The sequence below is a fragment of the Triticum aestivum genome, chromosome 2D, assembly GCF_018294505.1.
Source record: "Triticum aestivum cultivar Chinese Spring chromosome 2D, IWGSC CS RefSeq v2.1, whole genome shotgun sequence".
Taxonomy (NCBI): domain Eukaryota; kingdom Viridiplantae; phylum Streptophyta; class Magnoliopsida; order Poales; family Poaceae; genus Triticum; species Triticum aestivum.
In genome coordinates this window covers 655,401,658-655,409,843 of record NC_057799.1, presented here as the reverse complement: position 1 = coordinate 655,409,843, position 8,186 = coordinate 655,401,658, and positions in this window count along the sequence as shown.

Below are 8,186 nucleotides of genomic sequence, written 5' to 3'. Positions count from 1 at the left end.
CGGAAGCTGAGCTTATCACCATGATTGCTAATTATACTTTTAAGGGTTGAATACCAAAGAAACTTGGAGACCCAGGGGTACCAACTATACCATGCTCCATTAAACTAAACTATGTTAAAACTGCTTTATGTGATCTTGGAGCCAGTGTTAGTGTTATGCCTTTCTCTTTGTATCATAGACTTGAATTGAATAAGTTGACACCTACTAAAATTTCTTTGCAAATGGCTGATAAATCAACTGCTATACCCATCGGTATCCGTGAGGATGTGCCTGTTGTGGTTGCAAACGTTACTATCTTAACGGACTTTGTTATTCTTGATATTCCCGAGGACGACAGTATGTCGATCATCCTTGGTAGACCCTTTTTGAATACTGCAGGGGATGTTATTGATTGCAACAAAGGCAATGTCACTTTTCATGATAATGGTAATGAGCATACGGTACACTTTCCGAAGAAACAACCTCAAGTTCATAGTATCAATGCTATTGGAAAAATTCCAACTATTATTATTGGAGGTTTTGAATTCCCTCTTCCTACTGTCAAAAAGAAATATGATATTCTTATTGTTGGGGACATGCATATCCCCGTTGAGGTAACCTAGTGTTATTCGAAAATTCTCCGCTTTCATGTCACCGAAAGAAGTTTGTTAGTAAGACTTGATCAACCTTGTTAATGGGTTCCTTTTGATGGGCATGAGATGGATGAATTTAGAAGGCACAACTTTCTGTACCCACCTTTTACTTTCTGTTATTTAGATCAATTAAAGCAAAAAATAGTATTTTCTGTCTGTTTTCTGAATTATCCATGCAATAAAAAATGTCCCGAAAATAAAAGTTCTCCAAATGCCCTGAAAATTTAGTATGATTTTTTATAGAATATTTGAGAATTTCTTGCACTTAGAACACACCAGGGGGATGCACCAGTGGGCCACAAGGGTGGAGGGCGCGCCCTACCCCCTGGGCGCGCCCCCGACCTTGTGGGCCCCAAGTGACTCCCATCCACTTATTCCAGCACCCATCCACTCCGTCTTCCTCCAGAAAAAATCACTCCATAGCTCAAACCCGTGTTCTTGCTCATTTTGCTGTCATTTTTGATCTCCTTGCTCAAAGCTCCATTCACATAACTGCTTTGGGGGATTGTTCTTCGGTATGTGACTCCTCCAATGGTCCAATTAGTTTTTGTTCTAGTGCTTTGTTTATTGCAAATTTTTTGCTGCTGTGGTGACCTTGTTCTTGAGCTTGCATGTCAAATTTATATGGTCCAAAGTAGTTTTAATGCATGATATAGCCTTTGGACAGTTGTAGGAGTAGTTGCTATCAATTTTGATGAGTTTGGTTCAACTTTTATTTTAAGTCACTAAAAATTTCAGAAATTTTCAGAGGAAGAAATATGTCTAGGAGAATGTACTAAGGTGGTTCTTCAAGGAAGCAAGCACCGAGGCTCGCGATACGTGAGCCGGATCTTGGACCACCAAGGGAGGCTCAAGTGCGGCCTTGTGAATGGTCGTTAGATGAGTTCATGGTTCGTGCAGGCTTCAAGGATGAGTTTTATGCGTACGTACAGAATGCCGGCCTTGAGGACTTCTTGTCAGACAAATGCCGACAATATTATTACATCACCGATTCCTTTGTGCGGAGGTTTGAGTTTTCATCTAAGCGCAATACTCATACTGTCCTATTTGACCTCTATGATAAATCTTATACCATGGACTTAGAGGATTTTAGTGATGCATGCAAACTTCCCCAATGGGGTATTCTTAGTGAACCTCACAAATCTGAATACAATGATTTCCTTGCTAGCATTACTGTGGGAGAAACTAGAAATATTACACAAGCTACCATGGGGAGCATTCACTTTCCTGCCATACATTATTTTTCTTTTCTTTATAGAAAGACGCATTAACGGTAAGCATGAGCATTGCCACCTTTGCGTTCCAGATCTTAGTGTCCTCACGTGTGCGGTGTTAGGTGATAAGCGATACAACTTGGGGGCCATAGTTGCAAGGAGGTTACATCTTAATGCTAAAGAGGGAGATTTATTTGGTGGGATTTATGCAACTCGTTTAGCTAATTATCTTGGAGTACCCATAAGGGGGAATGACATAGAGTTGCCACTTGCTTTCTTAATTATAATGCCTTGGTGCGCTATCAGTTTCTAGAGAGAAATGATCAGTCCCTCCAGTACCGACTAATCTTTGACAGACGGCGTGCCGTCCATATTACCCTTCCTGCTCCTGCCTTCTTTAATTTTCAGGTAAAAGGGAGATATTTTATAACCAAAGAGGAGGCAAACGAGTATGAGAGAACAGCGGAGGCTGCTCGTCTTCAGGAGGCAGCCCACCAAGCGGTGGCTGCCGCAGCACAATACGACCCCAACTATGATTTCGGATATCATCCGGGCCAGTGGTGGCCCTAGACCAACTTAGGCCAAAAGCCTAATCTTGGGGGAGTACGTATTTCTCACCGACATTACATTCATATTCACACACTCATTCCAGTTGACGGTGCTTATACTTTTTTATTGTATTATCCATGTTAGTTTATTTCTTTTTCTCTCTTTCTTCTTGTGTGTTTGAAAAACCTTAAGAAAACCAAAAAAATAGTTGTAGTATACTTTCCATGCATGTTTAGTAGTAGTATTAAAAGAAAACCCAAAAATATTTCTCGTTCTTCTTTTGCTTGTTGGGAGCTTTCCCGTGTAAATAGTTTTCTCGTTCTTGTTTTATCTCTTTCAGAGAAACAAAAACTCCAAAAACATTTCAGTGTGTTTCTTTGAAATTCTTTTCTTTTCTTTGGGGGTCGAGAGGAGAAGACCACGATGAAAATGTTGAGTGGCTCTCATATGCATTATTGTTGATCTAACAAAGAGCCCATATTACCTTGTCTTCTCCTTTGAATAAATGTTTGCAGATTCCAGCTTAGCCCAATGCACGTGCACTCTTATTATTATCCACACCATTCGGTCGTGCAAGTGAAAGGCAATAATGACGATATATGATGAAATGATTGAGATGAGGAAAAGCTCGTATGAACTCGACCTATCTTGTTTTTGTAAATATGATTAGTTCCTGATTCAGCCTATTATGAATGAAACATGTTTGCAATGACAATTAGAGATTATAATTACTCATGCCATGCTTAATTAGCTAGAAGTTTATAATGGTTTACCTTGCGTGCCAACATGGAAATTAAAATAGTTGTGATGTAGTATGATAGGATGGTATCCTCCTTTCAATGATTCGAGTGGCTTGACTTGGCACATGTTCACGCATTTAGTTGAAACAAAATCAACATAGCCCCTATGATATTTACACTAGTAGAAAAGGGGGCTTTTGTCCCGGTTGGTAAGGGCCTTTAGTCCCGGTTTTTGAACCGGGACTAAAGGGTCGTTACTAATGCCTCCCCCCTTTAGTCCCGGACTAAAGGCCGCGGCCACGTGGAGCTCCACCTTTAGTCCCGGTTGGTGTTACCAACCGGGACTAAAGTAAATTTTATGATATTTTTTTTTGAAAAAAAAATTTGCGAATTTCTTTTATTTTTTTATTTTCAAATTTCTGAATTATTTTAACCTCTAATCTCTAATCACCACCCCTCATCACTGCTCAATTTATCCTCTAATCTCTAATCACCCCTCATCATTCCAAATCATCTAACTTCCCGGACGGTCACCCATCCTCTCACTACTCCAGCCTGAGCACGCTTAACTTTCGGGTTCTATTCTCCCTCGTTTCCAAGTCTGCACTTGTTGTTTTCCTGACAATAGTAAGATGTCAATTCTATTAACCCTCAGGAATTTAGCTTGAGCATGAAGTGACACATTTCACTGTTTGAGTTTGAAACTATTGTTTTAAAAAACAATAATTATTTAGTAACACTAATATTTCTGGAGTAATTAGTTTGACCACTGTTTGACCACAGTTTGACCAGATTTGACCAAAATTCAAAAAACCTGAAATAATTATTTAGTAACACTAATATTCTAGAATAATTAGTTTGACTATTGTTTGACCACAGTTTGACCACAATTTGAATTTTTTTGCCTCTCCAGATCTTAAAAGCCCGTAACTTTTTTCTGTTAGGTTTTTGAGGATTTTGAAAATGTTTAACGGGGTTCCCCCGGTTAAATTCGGATGTAACTTTTCGAGTAGATGATTTTTCATATAAAAAACTTTTTCATCCGAGTTCGTATGCAAAAGTTATGCCCATTTTAAGAAATTCCAGAGAGATTTTGCAAATAAAGTCGAAATTCATATTTGTTAATTTTCCCAACAACTAGACCACATATCACATGGGAAACTTATTTAATTTTATTTTATTGACATTTCCATCATTTTCTGAATTATTTACCTGCCGTTCCAAGTAAATTTGCATGTGCCAAACTCTAAACCTTCAAATGATAATCTATTTTGTATGCTCGAATCGCTCATGTACCAACTAGGGCTGTCAATATCTTCCATGCTAGGTGGGTTATTCTCACGATGAGTGGACTCCGCTCATCATTCACGAGAAAATGGCTGGTAACCGGGATGCCCAGTCCCATGTTCAAATCAAATCAAAATAATTGCAAACAAAACTCCCCCAGGATTGTTGTTAGTTGGACGGTACCCGTTGTTTCGGACCAGCCGTGGAGTGTGCTTGTTGGTGGTGGGGGAGTATAAACTTTACCATTCTGTTTGGAAACCGCCTATAATGTATGTAGCATGGAAGATACCGAGATCTCTTGGTTGTTATGTTGACAATGAAAGCATACCCCTCAAAATATTATTTATCTCTATTTTCAAAACCCGAGCTTTGGCACCTCTGTAAATCCCTGCTTCCCTCTACGAAGGGCCTATCTATTTACTTTTATTGTTGAGTCATCATCCTCTTATAAAAAGCACCAGTTAGAGAGCACCACTGTCATTTGTATGCATTGTTATTAATTTATATTGAGTATGACTGTGACTGGATCTCTTTTACCATGAATTACAATGTCTAGTCAGTCCTTGATCTTCAGGGGTGCTCTACATTTATGTTTTGCGGTCTCAGAAAGGGCTAGCGAGATACCATCTTGTTATATCATATCATGATTGTTTTGAAAAAGTGTTGTCATCCCAGATTTATTATTATTGCTCGCTAGTTGATTTATGCCATTGATATGAGTAAATATGAGACCTAAATGTTATTGTGAATATGGTTAGTTCATGATCTATGCTGAAAACTTGAATGCTGGCTTTACATATTTGCAACAATAAGATCAAACCGAGTTTGTAAAAGTTTTTCTTTATCACTTTTAGTTTGTCAACTGAATTGCTTGAGGACAAGCAATGGGTTAAGCTTGGGGGAGTTGATACGTATCCATCGTATCTACTTTTCCAAACTCTTTTGCCCTTGTTTTGGACTATAATTTGCATGATTTGAATGGAACTAACCCGGACTGACACTGTTTTCAGCAGAATTGCCATGGTGTTATTTTTGTGCAGAAATAAAAGTTCTCGGAATGACCTAAAAATTCACAGAGATCGGTTTTGGAATAAATAGAAAATATTGGCCAAAGAATCAACCGAAGGGGGCCCACACCCTGGCCACAAGGGTGGGGGCGCGCCCTATCCCCCTGGGCGCGCCCTCTGACCTTGTGGGCCCCCTGGACCTCCACCGACCTCAACTCCAACTCTATATATTCACGTTCGTGGAGAAAAAAATCTGCGAGAAGGATTCATCGCGTTTTACGATACGAAGCCGCCGCCAAGCCCTGTTCTTCCTCGGGAGGGCAGATCTGGAGTCCGTTCGGGGCTCCGGAGAGGGGAATCCGTCGCCATCGTCATCATCAACCATCCATCACCAATTTCATGATGCTCACCGCCGTGCGTGAGTAATTCTATCATAGGCTTGCTGGACGGTGATGGTTTGGATGAGATTTACCATGTAATCGAGTTAGTTTTGTTAGGGATTGAAGTTGCTCTGACTTTGCTATGCTTAATGCTTATCACTAGGGCCCGAGTGCCATGATTTCAGATCTGAACCTATTATGTTTTCATGAATATATTTGTGTTCTTGATCCTATCTTGCATGTTATAATCACCTACTACGTGTTATGATCCGGCAACCCCGGAGTGACAATAGTTGGGACACTTCCCGGTGATGACCATAGTATGAGGAGTTCATGTATTCATTAAGTGCTAATGCTTTGGTCCGGTACTCTATTAAAAGGAGGCCTTAATATCCCTTAGTTTCCAATAGAACCCCGCTGCCACGGGAGGGTAGGACAAAAGATGTCATGCAAGTTCTTTTTCATAAGCACGTACGACTATATTCGGAATACATGCCTACATTATATTGAAGAATTAGAGCTAGTTCGGTGTCACCCTATGTTATAACTGTTGCATGATGAATGCTATCCGACATAATTATCCATCATTGATCCATTGCCTACGAGCTCGTTTCATATTGATCTCTGCTAAGTTACTTTTCCGTTGTCACAGTTACGATTGCTACAAAACTGCTACTGTTACTTTCGCCACCGTTACCGTTACTTCCATACTACTTTGCTACTAAATACTTTGTTGCAGATATTAAGTCTTTCAGGTGTGGTTGAATTGACAACTCAGCTGCTAATACTTGAAAATATTCTTTGGCTCCCCTTGTGTCGAATCAATAAATTTGGGTTGAATACTCTACCCTCGAAAACTGTTGCGATCCCCTATACTTGTGGGTTATCAGGCTAGCGCGCGACGGCGTCGATCCACTATGAGGGCTGGTTCTACTCGATCACATACTCCGGCCAAGTGGAGGCATGGGAAGACGACGCCGATGATGTCGGGGTGTTCATGAGCGTGGTGGTCGCGCCAAGGCTGCTCCTGCCAGCCGACTTGGACCACCGCAATTACCTCATGGGGGCGCTGGGCGGGCGGCTGATGGTGGTGGTTAGAGAGGCCGCACACGGTTATGGGGCATTGCCGTCCTTCAAGGTGCAGGTCCTTAACGCCCATGGTGAAGAGTGGAGGGAGATAGACGATATTGGCGATGTCGCGCTGTTCGTTGGTGGGAAGAGCTCACTCTGCGTGTCGACGAGGGAGTACCCGGAGCTCAAGGCTGGATGTATCTACTACGCCAACGAAGGGTACGTTAACGAATACGACGGGCGCGCCAACCGTGTCAAGGTGTTCAGCCTCAAGGACGGCGCGGCAGAGAAGGTCGAGGGCCTCAAGCGGCGCCAGATCAACCTGCGGCCGGCGTGGTTCATGTTGGAATTATGTGTCCGCAACTATATTCGAAGTAATAGGAATTACTAATATTCGGAATACCTCATAATGGAATTATACATATATTTATGCATGGAATTACTTTACATGATTATCATGGAATTACCACTTGTTGGAACGTACTTAAGTTATATGCTTAAGGAAGCTGGTCGATTATCAGTGGAATACAATATACTATTTATATTGGAAAGACTACCTGGGTACGTACAGTGATAATCGGAAGGAGCTAGATCATATAGTTAAATTACAACCCTAATGTTGGTCTACATAATTAGAGGAATTTACACTCTATTATGGCGCGTTGCTCACAAGCGCGTGCTCCGGGGACATAACAGGTAGAATCCGTTAATAGACAAATAATCGTGGTTGGTAATTTGATCTGGAGTCTATCCCGGAAGCTAGTAGAAAAGATTAGAATCTTATATCTATATAAGAGGCGGACTTTTTGGAAAGATAGTATAAGAAGGTCTAACAAGGTTGTCACCACTCCATTATCTTCGCCAGACGACGACTCGCCCAGCCGAACAAATTAGATGCCCGGAAAATGCATGTCACGCATACGCCTGCTGCCGCTGCTATGACTTACGCGTCCCTCCGAAAATTACTGGAATTTCAAGGTATTAGTTGAAGGAAAAGGAAGAAAATTTTGTTATTGTTTAATTGTGTCTAACATCTAGCCAACTGCACAGCCAACCGGTCGGCCGGAAGAACTAGATGCATGTGTGCATACGTGCTTTTGGAAGGAGAACTACGCTTTTCCAGCTGGTCTACTACTACTAGAGGAAGCAAATTGAGTAGCTTACACGAGGATTAAGGGAGCATCTCAAATGTTTCACGGAATTAAGTTGACACGTGAATTTTTCATATCAAAGACTTCGTCAAGTTTATCGATCAATCAAAATAATCCAATTTTCAGTTAAACTTCATTTAATATGCAATACGGGA